This window comes from Chelonia mydas, chromosome 10 (genome assembly GCF_015237465.2).
Source record: "Chelonia mydas isolate rCheMyd1 chromosome 10, rCheMyd1.pri.v2, whole genome shotgun sequence".
Taxonomy (NCBI): domain Eukaryota; kingdom Metazoa; phylum Chordata; order Testudines; family Cheloniidae; genus Chelonia; species Chelonia mydas.
This window is the reverse complement of record NC_051250.2, coordinates 41619399-41637406: the sequence shown is the minus strand read 5'-3', so window position 1 is coordinate 41637406 and position 18008 is coordinate 41619399. Positions and strand designations below refer to the sequence as shown.

At 43.7% G+C, this 18008-nt stretch overlaps 1 protein-coding gene across 32 annotated transcripts in view; it reads left to right on the top strand.

The window, feature by feature from the left end:
- Positions 1 to 18008, top strand: part of NEO1 (neogenin 1) — a 498185-nt gene that overhangs the window by 188377 nt on the left and 291800 nt on the right. The window lies entirely within an intron of this gene.

Genomic DNA, 18008 nt, shown 5'->3' with positions numbered 1-18008 from the left:
ACATTGGTACTGAGCCTAAATAATTCCTCTCCTTCCCTGATATTTCTCTCTGATATATTTATAGAGAGCAATCATATCTCCCCTCAGCCTTCTTTTGGTTAGGCTAAACAAGCCAAGCTCTTTGAATCTCCTTTCATAAGACAGGTTTTCCATTCCTCGGATCATCCTAGTAGCCCTTCTCTGTACCTGTTCCAGTTTGAATTCATCCTTCATAAACACGGTAAACCAGAACTGCACACAATATTCCAGATGAGGTCTCACCAGTGCCTTGTATAACGGTACTAACATCTCCTTATCTCTACTGGAAATACCTCGCCTGATGCATCCCAAGACCGCATTAGCTTTTTTCGCGGCCATATCACATTGGCGGCTCATAGTCATCCTGTGATCAACCAATATTCAGAGGTCCTTTTCCTCCTCTGTTACTTCTAAGTGATGCGTCCCCAGCTTTATAACAGAAATTCTTGTTAATCCCTAAATGCATGACCTTGCTCTTTTCACTATTAAATTTCATCCTATTACTATTACTCCAGTTTACAAGGTCATCCAGATCTTCCTGTATGATATCCTGGTCCTTCTCTGGATTGGCAGTACCTCCCAGCATTGTGTCATCTGCAGACTTTATTAGCACATTCCGACTTTTTGTGCCAAGGTCAGTAATAAAAAGATTAAATAAGGTTCTGACTTCAGCTTTGCTCTAGTCTGTACTTTCTCGCTTCTGGTTTCTCCCTGTAGTCTGTGATTGTGCATATTTCAGCTCACCTTATATTAAATGAGGTAGGACTCTATTTACTCATGACGCAATGTGGCAACTGATTTCCAACTCAGCCAATCAATTAATATAACCCATGCTCATTCAGCAAAGCAAAACTCCATACCTTGGGTGCTAAACCAGCTTTAGTGTTTTACCTAAATAGAAGTAAAGAGTTTAGAAAGTTATCAGATCTTTTTATTTCTTATCCAAGCAGTTACTTCACACACACTCTTTCAGTGGGCTAGAGTGGGTAATATTGAAGAGAGCTACAAATTAGCCCCGTTCCTCTACCATTAGGGATTTGATGACATTCTACGAAGGCAATGGTGGTCTCCTTGGCATGCCTTAAACATATTTTCATTGTAGAAATTTGAAGAACTGCTACATAGAACTCTAGTCACATATTTCTGGGGGAATTCTGTGTCACTGTGCACTCACAGAATTCATGCCTGGCGCAGAATTTTTTTTCCTGCAGAAAATTACATTCCGCTGAAGAACTGCTGCAGTTCTGCCTTTTGCCCATCAGAGACCACTGTGGTGCTAGAACAGTCAGCAGCATGCCACAAGTCACTCTGGTGGGCAAGTGGTGGAACTGCAGCACTTCTCGGGCAGAATGTATTTTCTGCACCGGGGAAGAATATTCTGAGCATGCACACTGGTGCAGAATTCTCCCAGGAGTAGAAGTTCATCAGAGCATCCTGCCCATGGAGTCAGGTTAGGACAGACCGAGTGGGGCACATGGGGATGCTGGGGGTCACAGACTGGGGTTCAGAATAACTAGTGGAGGAGACACTGGGGCACAGGCTCAGCAGCTAGTGGGGTGATAGCGTTGAGCCAGGGTCTGAATGGGAGTGGGGATGCAAGGCCACATGTGGACGGGGGCTGCAGGGACACATGGAGATGGACGAGGAGGCTGCAGAGGCCTATGGGAGGGCGTGGAGACAGCAACAGATGTGCCTGACTGAATGGGAGAGGCTTCGGGTCAGTCAGTGTCTGCATGGGGGAGGCTCCCCTACTCCCTAACAATCCCTTCCTCCCTGCCACCGCCAAAAAAGCCCTGTTCCATACTTCTCCCACCCATACCGACCAACCCTCCTGGTTCACTCCACGATTCTTCATTCTTCCTCAGATCCTCCATCACCTCTGACTCCCCTAAGCCTTTGCACTGCTTTTTACGGGTACAGGAAATACAGTTCTGTATTGTAATTTAAATAAATTACTCAAAGTTCTGTATTAATATGCCTAGTAAGGACTCTATTTATCAAAAAATATTACCAGAATCTTTTTTTTGTCTGTATTATTATAGACATACTAGCTGACAGGTATTTTGAAATAAATTATCAATATAATTGAAACTGGCATGATTATATTGTTATTTTCACAAATAAAATATGCAGAATTTTGCAGAATTTTAAAATATTGTGCATAGAATTTTTAATTTTTTGGTGCGGAATTCCTGCAGGAGTAGAATCATAGAATATCAGGGTTGGAAGGGACCTCAGGAGGTCATCTAGTCCAACCCCCTGCTCAAAGCAGGACCAATCCCCAATCAAATCATCCCAGCCAGGGCTTTGTCAAGCCTGACCTTAAAAACTTCCAAGGAAGGAGATTCTACCACCTCCCTAGGTAACGTATTCCAGTGTTTCACCACCCTCCTAGTGAAAAAGTTTTTCCTAATATCCAACCTAAACCTCCCCCACTGCAACTTGAGACCATTACTCCTTGTCCTGTCCTCTTCTACCACTGAGAATAGTCTAGAACCATCCTCTCTGGAACCACCTCTCAGGTAGTTGAAAGCAGCTATCAAATCCCCCCTCATTCTTCTCTTCCGCAGACTAAACAATCCCAGTTCCCTCAGCCTCTCCTCAGAAGTCATGTGTTCCAGACCCCTAATCATTTTTGTTGCCCTTCGCTGGACTCTCTCCAATTTATCCACGTCCTTCTTGTAGTGTGGGGCCCAAAACTGGACACAGTACTCCAGATGAGGCCTCACCAATGTCGAATAGAGGGGAACAATCACGTCCCTCGATCTGCTCGCTATGCCCCTACTTATACATCCCAAAATGCCATTGGCCTTCTTGGCAACAAGGGCACACTGCTGACTCATATCCAGCTTCTCGTCCACTGTCACCCCTAGGTCCTTTTCTGCCGAACTGCTGCCTAGCCATTCGGTCCCTAGTCTGTAGCGGTGCATTGGGTTCTTCCGTCCTAAGTGCAGGACCCTGCACTTATCCTTATTGAACCTCATCAGGTTTCTTTTGGCCCAATCCTCCAATTTGTCTAGGTCCCTCTGTATCCTATCCCTGCCCTCCAGTGTATCTACCACTCCTCCTAGTTTAGTATCATCCGCAAATTTGCTGAGAGCGCAATCCACACCATCCTCCAGATCATTTATGAAGATATTGAACAAAACCAGCCCCAGGACTGACCCCTGGGGCACACCACTTGATACCGGCTGCCAACTAGACATGGAGCCATTGATCACTACCCGTTGAGCCCGACAATCTCGCCAACTTTCTACCCACCCTATAGTGCATTCATCCAGCCCATACTTCTTTAACTTGCTGACAAGAGTACTGTGGGAGACCGTGTCAAAAGCTTTGCTAAAGTCAAGAAACAATACATCCACTGCTTTCCCTTCATCCACAGAATCAGTAATCTCATCATAGAAGGCTATTAGATTAGTCAGGCATGACCTACCCTTGGTGAATCCATGCTGACTGTTCCTGATAACTTTTCTCTCGTGTAAGTGCTTCAGGATTGATTCCTTGAGGACCTGCTCCATGGTTTTTCCGGGGACTGAGGTGAGGCTGACTGGCCTGTAGTTCCCAGGATCCTCCTTCTTCCCTTTTTTAAAGATGGGCACTACATTAGCCTTTTTCCAGTCATCTGGGACTTCCCCCGTTCGCCACGAGTTTTCAAAGATAATGGACAATGGCTCTGCAATCACATTCGCCAATTCCTTTAGCACTCTCGGATGCAACTCGTCCGGCCCCATGGACTTGTGCACGTCCAGCTTTTCTAAATAGTCCCTAATCACCTCTTTCTCCACAGAGGGCTGGCCATCTACTCCCCATGTTGCGATGCCCAGCGCAGCAGTCTGGGAGCTGTCCTTGTTAGTGAAGACAGAGGCAAAAAAAGCATTGAGCACATTAGCTTTTTCCACATCCTCTGTCACTAGGTTGCCTCCCTCATTCAGTAAGGGGCCCACACTTTCCTTGGCTTTCTTCTTGTTGCCAACATACCTGAAGAAACCCTTCTTGTTACTCTTGACATCTCTTGCTAGCTGCAGCTCCAGGTGCGATTTGGCCCTCCTGATTTCATTCCTACATGCCCGAGCAATATTTTTATACTCTTCCCTGGTCATATGTCCAACCTTCCACTTCTTGTAAGCTTCTTTTTTATGTTTAAGATCCGCTAGGATTTCACCGTTAAGCCAAGCTGGTCGCCTGCCATATTTACTATTCTTTCGACTCATCGGGATGGTTTGTCCCTGTAACCTCAACAGGGATTCCTTGAAATACAGCCAGCTCTCCTGGACTCCTTTCCCCTTCATGTTAGTCCCCCAGGGGATCCTACCCGTCCGCTCCCTGAGGGAGTCGAAGTCTGCTTTCCTGAAGTCCAGGGTCCGTATCCTGCTGCTTACCTTTCTTCCCTGTGTCAGGATCCTGAACTCAACCAAGTCATGGTCACTGCCTCCCAGATTCCCGTCCACTTTTGCTTCCCCCACTAATTCTTCCCTGTTTGTGAGCAGCAGGTCAAGAAAAGCTCCCCCCCTACTTGGCTCGTCTAGCACTTGCACCAGGAAATTGTCCCCTACACTTTCCAAAAACTTCCTGGATTGTCTATGCACCGCTGTATTGCTCTCCCAGCAAATATCAGGAAAATTAAAGTCACCCATGAGAATCAGGGCGTGCGATCTAGTAGCTTCTGCGAGTTGCCGGAAGAAAGCCTCATCCCCCTGGTCCGGTGGTCTATAGCAGACTCCCACCACTACATCACTCTTATTGCTCACACTTCTAAACTTAATCCATAGACACTCAAGTGTTTCTGCAGTTTTGTACCGGAGCTCTGAGCAGTCATACTGCTCCCTTACATACAGTGCCACTCCACCACCTTTTCTGCCCTGCCTGTCCTTCCTGAACAGTTTATAACCATCCATGACAGTACTCCAGTCATGTGAGTTATCCCACCAAGTCTCTGTTATTCCAATCACGTCATAATTCCTTGACATCACCAGGACCTCCAGTTCTCTCTGCTTGTTTCCAAGGCTTTGTGCATTCTTATATAAGCACTTGAGATAACCTGCTGATCGCCCCTCATTCTCAGTATGAGGCAGGAGCCCGCCCCTCACAGACGTTTCTGCCTGTGTTTCCTCCCGGTATCCCGCTTTCCCACTTACCTCAGGGCTTTGGTCTCCTTCCCCCGGTGAACCTAGTTTAAAGCCCTCCTCACTAGGTTAGCCAGCCTGCTGGCAAAGATGCTCTTCCCTCTCTTCGTAAGATGGAGCCCGTCTCTGCCCAGCACTCCTCCTTCATGGAACACCATCCCATGGTCAAAGAATTCAAAGCCTTCTCTCCGACACCACCTGCGTAGCCATTCGTTGACTTCCACGATTCGACGGTCCCTGCCCCGTCCTTTTCCTTCCACGGGGAGGATGGACGAGAACACCACTTGCGCCTCAAACTCCTTTATCCTTCTTCCCAGAGCCACGTAGTCCGCAGTGATCCGTTCAAGGTCATTCTTGGCAGTATCATTGGTGCCCACGTGGAGAAGCAGGAAGGGGTAGCGATCCGAGGGCTTGATGAGTCTCTGCAGTCTCTCCGTCACATCACGAATCTTAGCCCCTGGCAAGCAGCAGACTTCTCGGTTTTCCCGGTCAGAGCGGCAGATAGATGACTCAGTCCCCCGGAGGAGAGAGTCCCCGACCACCACCACCCGCCTCCTTCTCTTGGGAGTGGTGGTCGTGGAACCCCCCATCTCAGGACAGTGCATCTCATGCCTTCCAACCAGTGGAGTCTCCTTCTGCTCCCTTCCCTCAGACGTATCATCTGGTCCACTCTCCGCATTAGTACCTGTGGAGAGAACATGAAAGCGGTTAGTTACCTGTGTCTGCGTTGCTGAAACCCGGACATTCCCCCTTCTTCTTCTGGAGGTCATATGTTGCCAATCCTCTTCACTGGCCTCTTGGCTCCGCTGTGCAACCTGCTCTAAATCTTTAGAGCTTTGTGCCCGTAGAAGCATATCCTGACTTTTGTCCAGGAAATCCTCAGTTTCTCGTATGCAACGCAGGGTCGTTATCTGTTGCTCCAGACCTTCAATCTTCTCTTCCAATATGGAGACCAGCTTGCACTTTGTACAGACAAAATTGCTTCTGTCCTGTGGAAGAAAGACAAACATGGCACATCCAGTGCAGGTCACAACAGCTGAACCCCCCCCTTCCATATCACCTACCTACTATGAGCTTCCTCAGAGAAGTTGGCAAGATGTAAGCCTCACTGGGCTCAGTCCAGGCGAACTCCCAGGCAAACTCCTGCTGTGTGCTGCTCAACTGGTTCGCCGCCGGTCAGCTGGTTCGCGAAGCTCTGGCTATTTTTAAACAGCCAGGCTCCCCTGAAACAAACAAGCAGACAGCCCCAATGCCCGCCCCCTGCAGGCTACCAGCCAATCAGGCACTCGCTCAGGCTCTCACACTGCCCTCCCAGCAAACACACACTCGGATACTTACTCAGCAAACACGCACTCGGATACTCACCAATCCCAGGCAAACTCCTGCTGTGTGCTGCTCTGCTGTCCCCCGCTGCTCAGCTGGTTCGCCGCCGCTCATGTAGTCACATGTTTACACTACACCTAGTATATTGCACTAGACCTGGTTGGATGCTCAGTTTGGTAGAGCGGTACGTCTATCACTCTTTAATTTGGACTCTGTCCCACCTTCTTCAGATGACTGTACTGCTTATTAAACAGTCCCATGAGTGGGAGTGTGCAGAGCACTCAAAGGCAAATGTCTAGTTGGCAGCCGGTATAAAGCGGAGTGCCCCAAGGGTCCGTCCTGGGCTCGGTTTTGTTCAATATCTTCAATAATGATCTAGAGGATGGCGTGGACTGCACCCTCAGCAAGTTTGCAGATGACACTAAACTGGGAGGAGTGGTAGATACGCTGGAGGGTAGGGATAGGATACAGAGGGACCTTGACAAATTAGAGGATTGGGCCAAAAGAAATCTGATGAGGTTCAACAAGGACAAGTGCAGAGTCCTGCACTTAGGAAGAAAGAATCCCATGCACTGCTACAGACTAGGGACCGAATGGCTAGGCAGCAGTTCTACAGAAGAGGACCTGTGGGTTACAGTGGACGAGAAGCTGGTTATGAGCCAACAGCGTGCTCTTGTTGCCAAGAAGGCTAACGGCATTTTGGGCTGTATAAGTGGGGGCATTACCAGCAGATTGAGGGACGTGATCACTCCCCTCTATTCGACATTGGTGAGGCCTCATCTGGAGTACTATGTCCAGTTTTGGGCCCCACACTATAAGAAGGATGTGGAAAAATTGGAAAGAGTCCAGCAGAGGGCAACAAAAATGATTAGGGGGCTGGAGCACATGATTTATGAGGAGAGGCTGAAGGAACTGGGATTATTTAGTCTGCAGAAGAGAAGAATGAGGGGGGATTTGATAGCTGCTTTCAACTACCTGAAAGGTGGTTCCAAAGAGGATGGATCTAGACTGTTCTCAGTGGTAGCTGATGACAGAACAAGGAGTAATGGTCTCAAGTTGCAGTGGTGGAGGTTTAGGTTGGATATTAGGAAAAACTTTTTCACTAGGTGGGTGGTGAAGCACTGGAATAGGTTACCTAGGGAGGCGGTGGAATCTTCTTCCTTAGAGGTTTTCAAGGTCAGGCTTGACAAAGCCCAGGGTGGGATGATTTAGTTGGGGCTTGGTCCTGCTTTGAGCAGGGGGTTGGACTAGATGACCTCCTGAGGCCCCTTCCAACCCTGATATTCTATGAAATGAAGGTTACACACTTGTAACCGAAGTTCCTCAGGAGGGACACCTACCTTCCCCTCTTCCTCAGAGTTCTAGTTACACTCTCAGACCTGATCAAGTGGTGGAAGGAGCTGCAGCCATCTCTGCATCTCCCCCTTACCCCTCCACTCCCCCAGTTTCATAGGCTTGCCTTCAGAATGTTTAGGAACAGTGAGGAAAGAGGTAAGAGGGGGACCAGAGGATGGCTACAAAATGTTCCACTAACTAAGCTGCATCATTGGTGTGTCACGAGTGTGAAGGTGCAGGGTCCATGTCAGAGAACTCTGGTTACAGGTGAGTAACCGTTATTTTTCTGTCTTCTGCTCCGACCTGACTCCTGTGTTCACTGCCCCTTAAAGTACATAAAGCTTCACACGTTTAGTTCCTAATGTATGTGGCTCTTTGGTCTCTACTGCTCCCTAAGGCCCCAGTCAATCACAGTTGACTCATTCTCTGACCTGCGGACCTCCAAACATTTTTTGTTTGGGAGAGAAGATGTAGCTCTTGATTTCTTCTCTTTTCTGGAAAGTGGCAAGGAGACTTTTTTTCTTTTCTTTTTTTTTCTTTTTGCAGGGGTTGGTGGGAAGTATTTGAGATTCTTATTTTCCCACAGGAGGAACCCTGGACATCAGCTAGCTCCCAAAGACACCCTGCTGCAAAATTTGCTAATGCATGCAACCATAATGAGTAACCACATTAAGTTGCAAGGATTCTAAAAATAATAAAGCAAGAGAGCTAATAAGAGGGATATTTGAATTGTCAGGCTTCAAAGTTAACATCCCATTGATATGAATGGGGTTTTTCACACTTCTGTTGTTGCTAGATTCAGACAGACATTACTTTGTCAGTTTACATTTTGTTTCCTTTCTGAAAGTTATCTTTGCAACCATAATGATTACAGACTTAATTTTTAAAATAGAAGTTTTGAATAATTATGCAATGATTTCACTGTTAAAATAGATAATTATGTGGCCATTTGCACAGCCACATAATTCCATTGTATAAAGGGCTGTGGTTTTGAAGGAATGGAATAGAGATTTACAAAAGAATTTGTATTACAACTTCATGGTGATTGTGATGCTGTAGCAAGGGAGGGAAACAGGAAGTCTTCAGCTGAGATTCCTTTGTATCTATGGAGAGCAATTATATTTTCAAAGAGCTTTATTTTTCTTTTGATATTTTTCAAAAAGTTTTTAACAAAACCTTTGCCTGTAATCTTAAAAAAGATTTAACAGTATTTCATTTACAATATTCAACTGTGACTTCTTCCTTTGTCAGCACAACAAACTTTTGATGCCCTTTCTCAGTACTACAAAATGTTCATTTTATTTTTTCATGAAGTCTCTGTGGTACTTGTTTACAATGACTCATTAAAGTGGCGACAGATTTTGTAATTACATTCTTTTTATGTGATCTGATTTCTTTAAAATTTACTTAACTCATTTCATAGTTATGTAACTAAATTATGTCTATTTTTAAAGCTTCTAACACACACAGCACTAACACACACAACGTTCAGTCAAGAATGAGGGAAGATGAAGAAAGTTTGGAAGGCTCATCAGTTGTATCCAAAATACAGTAAATTAGTTGCAGGCAATGTAATGTGGTGGTCGTCTTAATTGCACTGTTGGTGGGGTGGGAGAATCTCAGGGTTATGGTGGATTCTCCATCACTAACAATTTTTAAATCAAGACTGAACATTTATTCTAAAAGATATGCTTTAAGAATTATCTTGGGGAAGTTCTATGACCTGTGTTTGTACAGGAGGTCAGACTAGATAATCAAAATGATCCTTTCCGCTCTTGGACTCTGTGAATCTATGATAGACAGAAAAGCCCTCATTGGGGCCTTGTCTTCCCAAGGCAAAGTGTTTATGCTAAAGTGTGGCTTAAACATGGATATGGATTTAAGCCCTAGTAGTTTAGGGTCAAACTTTGTTTTAAGTGGATTGAAATATATTTTCAGCCAAGTAGATCATGTTTTTAATCGAGTTCCAGCCACGCTGGCAGGGAAACCCAGAATATGTTGAAACCATGCTTTAGTATGGCGGTTAAGGGTGGTTAGTTGTTCTGTGTAGAAAAGAGCCTTTGTCTCTATTGAACAACAATGATGGATGACCTATTAAAACCTGAGGTGGAATGCCTGATCTCTGCTACACATGTAGCTGAATGTTTAACTTTGTAGCTCTCAACAAAAATCCTCATGCCAAGTGACAGTTATAGTACTAAAAATAATATTCACCTTATTTATAAGCAAGGCGTCTGTTTTGAATAGCAAAAGACTACTTATGGGGTGAAGGGGGGTGAGGTTTTAGTAGTAAACGTGTATGCTGAAATTGAAATACTTTTCTCACTGCTCATGCTTTACTTTCCACATCCCTTTGCTGCTAGTTGGAATTTTGGTGCTGCAACTCTCAGCAAACCAAGGACGGCAGTGCAACATCACATGCATGCAGAAAGACAGAAAAACATGTTGAAAAGTAGGGCTTTTCGGGTGAACAATTTTGCCAAGAATTTCTTCCAGGAAGGCCAGTTTATCATGAATTTGAGAGGATTTTCTTGCCATGCTGTATTAGGAGGAGAACATCAGCAGACAGATATTTAAATTGTTTTATTTAACTAAAACAACAATATTATGTATTCTGGATTTTTTTCTTCAACAGCAAACATAATATTTTACCAAAATAAGCATATGAATTTTTGAATTTATTTAAACATTCAGATTTTTTTAAAATCAGGTTTGTTTTTGTTAAAATTGGTTTTAACTAAAATAGTTAAATGAAATATTAAAAAAAAATTTAAATCGACTATGTCAGCCAGGTCAACATGAGAAACTTAAAATATTGGCTTCTGCTGCTAACTAAGTTGTTTTCATCTTCATTTTCCTGTTCATAATCTGGAAAAGAAAAACAAGCTTTCCTGCTTTTTCAGGTCCCAAACAATTTCTCAATTTGGAACGAATTAGTCCAAAGGAAGAAAATATTCTTTCTATACTGGCAGAAGAAGCTACTGCTGTTAAAAGTGAGATTATCACTTCAACAGTCTCTGAAACCAAGTGCTTAAATGACTTCCACCCGTTCACTGGTGTGACTTTCTTTAAAACATCAGCAGCAAACATATTTCTTGAATGGGTCACTCTTAGCTCTGAAGTTTATTATAGTTGGCACTATTGAGGGATGATTGTTGGATGTCCATGTCATAGCCAACTCCTCTTCCTCAGCAGTTAAGGTTTGACCCTGGTATCGAGTATTGGGAATATTTGCAAGAAAATGAGCTAGTGATAGTTCTTGTCCCATTTGGTTTTTCTTAATGCTTGTAATTTAACTCTTTCATTGCATATTTCTCTTTTTAAGATCTCACTCAGTTCCTTCCAAATTTCAACAGCGTCAGCAATAAAACAGCTATTTCCCTGCGTTTTGTTCAAATTTGCAGAGGGACAATAGGGTTGCAGTCTGTTATATCTCACCTCTGGAAATTATTTATTTTAAAACATTTTTGCTGTTAACAAGCATGTTATCTCTGGAGACACAAATCACAGTTTGAGAACTGCAAAACTAAGCATCTCTGATGGTATCTTCTACACCGGGGTGGGCAAACTTTTTGGCCCAAGGGCCACATCTGGGTGGGGAAATTGTATGCTGGGCCATGAATGTAGGGCTGGGGCAGGGGATTGGGTTGCGGGAGGGAGTGCAGTGTGTGAGAGGGGGTTTGGTGTGCAGGAAGGGGCTCGGGGCAAGGGGTTGGGGCGGAGGAGGGGGTGCGGAGTGTACGAGGAGGCTCATGGCAGGGGGTTGGGGTGCAGGTGGGGTGCGGCAGGTGGCTCAGGGCAGGGTGTTGGGGGCTCAGCAGGGGGTTGAGGTGCAGGAGGGGTGTGGGGTACGGCAGGGGGCTCAGGGCAGGGAGTTGGGGTGTGGGGTGCAGGAGAGGTGCGGGCTCTGGCCTGGTGCCACCACTTACCTGGAGTGGCTCTGGGGTGGCAGTGGTGTGCACTCAGGTCAGGACAGGCTCCCTGCCTGCTCTGGCCCTGCGCTGCTCCCGGAAGTGGCTGGCACCACGTCCCTGCGGCCCCTGTGGGAGGGAGGGAAGAGGGCTCCCTGCCCGGCCCTTGCCTCCAGGCACCATCTGCCTCAACTCCCATTGGCCAGGAACGGGGAACTGTGGCCCCAGGAGCTTCGGGGGACGTATCCACGGGCGAGGGCAACGCGCGGAGCTCTCTGCCCCCCCTCCCCCAGGGGCCACAGGGATGTGGTGCTGGCCACTTCCGGGAGCGGCGCGGGGCCCATGGCGCCACGGGGGTGCCAATCCCGCGGGCCGGGTCCAAAGCCCTGACGGGCCGGATCTGGCCTGTGGGCCACAGTTTGCCCACCCCTGTTCTAGACTAAGCACAGAGTCCCATTGGGGAGATAGACAGATTAAGCTAAATAATCTATAAAATTGGGTCCCTAATCCATGAACTATTGGAACTAATTTACAAAACTTTTCTTAAACATTTCATGAATATATTGTCTCATACTATAGAATTAGAGTTTCTAATCCCTATTCCATGATAAGATATCTTTGACCTGTAATGCATCTTAATTAAAACTATCTTCAGACAGGTTTTTTCCTCAAAAACCATTTTATCAAAAAGTCTGATTTTTTCAATTAAAAAAAATTGATTTTTATCCACAATATACATGCAGATAAGACTAAGGAAAGGCTGGTCTTACCAAAATGCCACAAATCTGACCCAAAATACCACTTTTCATTGGTGAAGCCAGTTTGGTTTCCATTCAGTCCTCGGTTTCTCTGGACTACTAATAAGGATCCTAGAGAGACAAGGTCGGTGAAATAATCTCTCTTATTGGACCACTTCTGTTGGTGAGAGAGACAAGCTTTTGAGCCACACATAGCTCTTCTTCAGGTCTGGGAAATGAATTCCCAGCCTCACAGCTAATACAAGGTGGAACAGATTGTTCAGCATAAGTAGTTAACACATTCTAATGGACCATGCAAGCTGAAGTGGCCTGTTAGCACCCCTGCAGTCATAGGACAAAAAAGGATGGGGGAGTGGGTTACAGACTTTAATAATAAGCCATATATCCAGTGTCTTTATTATGACCATGATTTTTAGTGTCCATCAGAATTATGAATTTAAGCTCCCAGGCTTGTTTTTTGAAAGTGTTTTGCAGATTTCCTTTGAGGAGGACTGAGAAAAAAAAAGAGTACTTGTGGCACCTTAGAGACTAACAAATTTATTTGAGCATGAGCTGCAGCTCACTTCATCGGATGCATGTAGTGGAAACCAATCATTTTTCTGTGAGAGTTCATTAGAGAGCATAGTGATCATCTGATTTTACCTACATAGTTATAATTGGGGGGCATTTAGTGCAGTAGATGAGGTATACTACATGTTGTGATAGGCTTGTGTGGGTCCCATAGATCTTGAAAGGTGTGTTGTAGGGCATTTTGATCATTGCAGAAATGGAGATACATCTGGAGGTTTTGCATCTGTTGTTATGGCAGTCTGGTGATGGATCCTGGTCTGTATGGAGGTTGCTTCTGATGATGAGATTGGAGAATTGTTTGAAGGCTGGAAGAGGGGGTTTAGGAAAAATTTCTTTCAGGATGTGGTCACTATCAAGTATGGGTTGTAATTATTTAATGATAACCTATATGGGTTCCTGTATGGATGGTAGGTGACAACTAGGGGCGTGAAGTCAGAGGGTTTTTTTTCTTCCTGTTTTGAATCAAGTTCTCTTGAGGTATTTTGGTGGCCTTTCCAAGATGCAATCTGCTTTTTTGGTGGCATGTCCTTGTTTGGTGAAGGTGGTTTTAAGTGTGTGAAGGTGTATATCCTGGACTTTCTTCTAGGAGCATATTCTATGGTATCTGAGGGCCTGGCTATAGATAACAGATTTCTTGGTATGTTTGGGGTGTTTACTGGATCTGTGAAGATAAGTGTGGTGATGCATAAAAACAACAAGGAGTCCGGTGGCACCTTAAAGACTAACAGATTTATTGGAGCATAAGCTTTCGTGGGTAAAAACCCCAGTTGTTCAGATGCATGGAGTGAAAATTACAGATGCAGACATAAATATACTGGCACATGAAGAGAAGGGAGTTACCTCACAAGTGGAGAACCAGTGTTGACAGGGCCAATTCGATCAGGGTGGATGTAGTCCACTCCCAATAATAGATGAGGAGGTGTCAATAATTCCAGGAGAGGCAAAGCTGCTTTTGTAATGAGGTAACCAGTCCCATGGTGATGCATGTTTCTCTTGTATTTACTTGTCTGTAGGATTCGATTATTGAGCTGACTGTGGTGTCCAGGAAGTTGTGGAAATGTTCTAGAGAAAGTTTGATGGATGGATGGTGGTTGTTGAAGTTTGGTGGAAATCTGTGAGGGAGTTTAGGTTATCTGTCCAGAGGATGAAAGTGTCCTAGATGTAACTGAGGTATATTGTTGGTTTTATGCTGTATTTGTCCAGAAATCCTTCCTCAAGGTGGCCCATGAAGAGGTTGGCATATTTGGGAGCTATCCTGGTAGCCATGGCTGTTCCCATGGTTTGGACAAAGTGATGTATGTAAAGTTGTTATGGGTAAGGATGAAATAGGTGAGTTTAACAATGTTTGGGGTGGATCTCTGAGTGTTCTCCATTGTCTTGTAAATATTTGAGGTAGGAAGGCATGTGTCATTGTAAGGGATGTTGGTGTATAGGGAGGTGACATCGATGGTGGCAAGAATGGTGTTGTGAGGGAGGTTGTTAATGTTGCAGAGTTTCTGGAGGAAGTCAGTTGTGAAAAGACATTATGTGTGTGCCTTGTCTCAGTTTGGCATTGTTGTCTTGTCTTCAGCCGGCAGATGGATGCTCTTGGCTTCCTAGAAGCCTCTTGTCAGATTCCTCACTTTGTTCCCCAGCTAGGTATGGAAATAAACTTCAGTGTTCTGTGTTCGTGCTTCTGAATCAAGTTGCCACATTTTATATTATACCCTCTTATTTTGTGGTTAAAGGCTCTGGTGGTATTATTTTAAATTATATTAGCATGATACCAGCAGTGTGATTTATTATGTGTGACATACCCTGCTTCCAAATCCTAAGTGGAGGGGGAGAAGCGCTTTCCTGGTCAAACAAATAGTTAGGGCACCCTATTATTCTTTCCTATTAGCTGCTCTGAAAATCTTAAGACCACTCTTGCCACCAAACCAACATTATAATAACTGTTTTATTAAGAGATCTTGATTTGGTTGTCAGTTTCTGTTCCCACCCCCCCCCCCCCACAAAATAATTTCTTGCTTTCTGATGAGTTTTCTCTGGTAAAAGCTATGATATGATGAAGTGGTGATGATGAAGTTATGATAAGAGAAAGTGATACTGACACACAGTCCTCTCTATGTCGCTGACTACACTAGGAATATAGTAATTAAAACCCATACAATAGAATATGAATATTAATTATAGAAGTTTTTGAGAATAATTTAAAATGGAAAGGTAATCATGTTTACCCTTTAATTAATGTAGGAGTAAAAAACTGTACGATGGTACCACATTATATGTTAGACTCAGAATTGGATTACAAATAATTACCAAAAAAGCAGACTATCTTGTCCCTTGAAGTCTAATTTCTTAATGTTTTTATTTCATACTATTGCAAATAAGACATCAGACTGCTCTCACTGGTATCCATGTATCACAAAAGGCCAAGGAATAAAATAAATGTCCTGAAAGACAATACTATCCTGTTCCTATAAATATACTAAAGTAGCACTTAGCCATTAATGAAATATTTCATTCAGTTAGAGAGTGCATTTTTAAATGGTGTATGTCAGTTTGAATCTGGAAGATAATACTTTTGATAAATCTTGAAACTTATTATTTAGACCTTTTTATAGTAATGAAGTGATCAAAGTTGTAAAACACATTATTTATAATAATATAAATAAACTGGAATCTATATGACAAAAGACATTTAATTCTGTTCTAAATTTTTTTTTACATTCTACAGGATTAAAGTAAAGTAAAATGTGTTAACTATTTAGAGTTGGCCGTGACACACATCTGGGCAAATTGTTACACTCTGCCCACAACATTTAACTTCGAATTATTAGAGTAATTTATAACTCCAGTCCATCAGAGTTATAAAACCAAAACTTACTAAAAGTTATTTTAGAGAGATATCAGTAATTAGATTCACATTGACTAAGATTTCTTTATCTTCAAAAGAGCAGATGAACTTTTATATTTGCAGCCAAATATAAAAACTTTAAGTAGAAAGTGATGCTACAAAACCTGAATTTGACTAGATTTCAGATTGACTGTCTCCCTTTAAGAAACAGTGTGAATTGTCAATAGAAAAGTGGGAAGTCAACCAAATAAGGCTACTCAAATTGATTAAGGGTTTCAGCAAAAAGATAGGTTGGCAAAATGGTTAATTATAGCTGGAGAACTTAAAAGGAATAAGAGGTGTTTTAAGAGAAGAAAAAACTATGGACAAAAATAGCTTTATTAACAAAGGAGATAAAGTTAACAACTTCTTAAAAACAAGCCCCAGGCAAAGATTTTATCCTCACAACATCCCATGAGGTAAGAAAGAACTACTACCGCCTTTTATTTTCCTGCTTTGACTTATTGCCAATACAATACATTGAACTTCGTATAATGGCACCAGTCGTTGAACAACAGTTAGTGTTCCAGTATATTATTGCAGTGAGAATGGGTTTGCCTTGGCATGCCGTATATCAAATCTTGTCACAAGTTTCTGATATAGTGTCCAAATTTCGTTGACTGTCCACAGGAAACTTGTGCCCTTGTTGCCAAGAAGGCCAATGGCATTTTGGGATGTATATGTAGGGGCATTGCCAGCAGATCGAGGGACGTGATCGTTCCCCTTTAGTCGACATTGGTGAGGCCTCATCTGGAGTACTGTGTCCAGTTTTGGGCCCCATACTACAAGAAGGATGTGGAAAAATTGGAAAGCATCCAGCGGAGGGCAACAAAAATGATTAGGGGACTGGAACACATGACTTCTGAGGAGAGGCTGAGGGAACTGGGATTGTTTAGTCTGCTGAAGAGAAGAATAAGGGGGGATTTGATAGCTGCTTTCAACTACCTGAAAGGGGGTTCCAAAGAGGATGGATCTAGACTGTTCTCAGTGGTAGCAGATGACAGAAGAAGGAGTAATGGTCTCAAGTTGCAGTGGTGGAGGTTTAGGTTGGATATTAGGAAAAACTTTTTCACTAGGAGGGTGGTGAAGCACTGGAATGCGTTACCTAGGGAGGTGGTGGAATCTCCTTCCTTAGAAGTGTTTAAGGTCAGGCTTGACAAAGCCCAGGGTGTGATGATTTAGTTGGGGATTGTCCTGCTTTGAGCAGGGGGTTGGACTAGATGACCTCCTGAGGTCCCTTCCAACCCTGATATTCTATGATTCTGTGAAACGAAATTAAACTTGGATTTAATAACAGCACTGAAGGGCATTAATAGGCCTTTGGTGCATATTTTGAGTGCTGAAAGGGTTAACCAATCAGTATGTATGTCGGGTGCCTGAACTGGAGTTGGGGCAGGGGATCCTTGGGGGGGAAGGGATGGCGCGGGGGGGTGGGGCCATGGTTCGGTGCTGGTGGCTCCGTCACTGTTAGGAAGCTTCCACTGCCCCTGATGTATGTCTTGGCAGCTAAAAGGTTAACTTTTTAATCCTAAAGTTTCATAAAACTAAATTTGTCAAAAGTGGGATGATTGCTGGTCCAGTGGAATACTACCTCTTCCCCTATTAAAATAGTTATTGTGAGATTCTGGAAAGGATGAGGGCAAAAAAGCTTAATTTATAGGCCAAGCTTAGTTATTCTTATAGCATGTCAGTATGTTGAATTTTTTCCTGTTCTGTCATAGGGCTTAGTAGAAAGTAACTTGGACATATAGCTGTTCTTGATGGCCCTTTCTCTTTCTTTTTATCTTGATCCCAAGTTGGTCAGGCTAGCACTTTTGACTTCGTATCTTTTCTTTTGGGATTATCCTTGAACCTTTAATAAATATGGTTTTCCATAAAGTATTTCACTTGTTCCACAAAAATTTCAGTGTTGCGTCTCAAATCCCTAACACAGTTGTCCACTCAGGATATCTCCTGTCAATAGAAAATACTGGAAACCTTGAATTTTCAACTTGCTAGAACAGAAAAATGACATTTCCAAACTATTAAGAAATACATTTACTACTGTAAGAGTTATGAGTAGTATGGCTCACTAGATATTCTAATATTT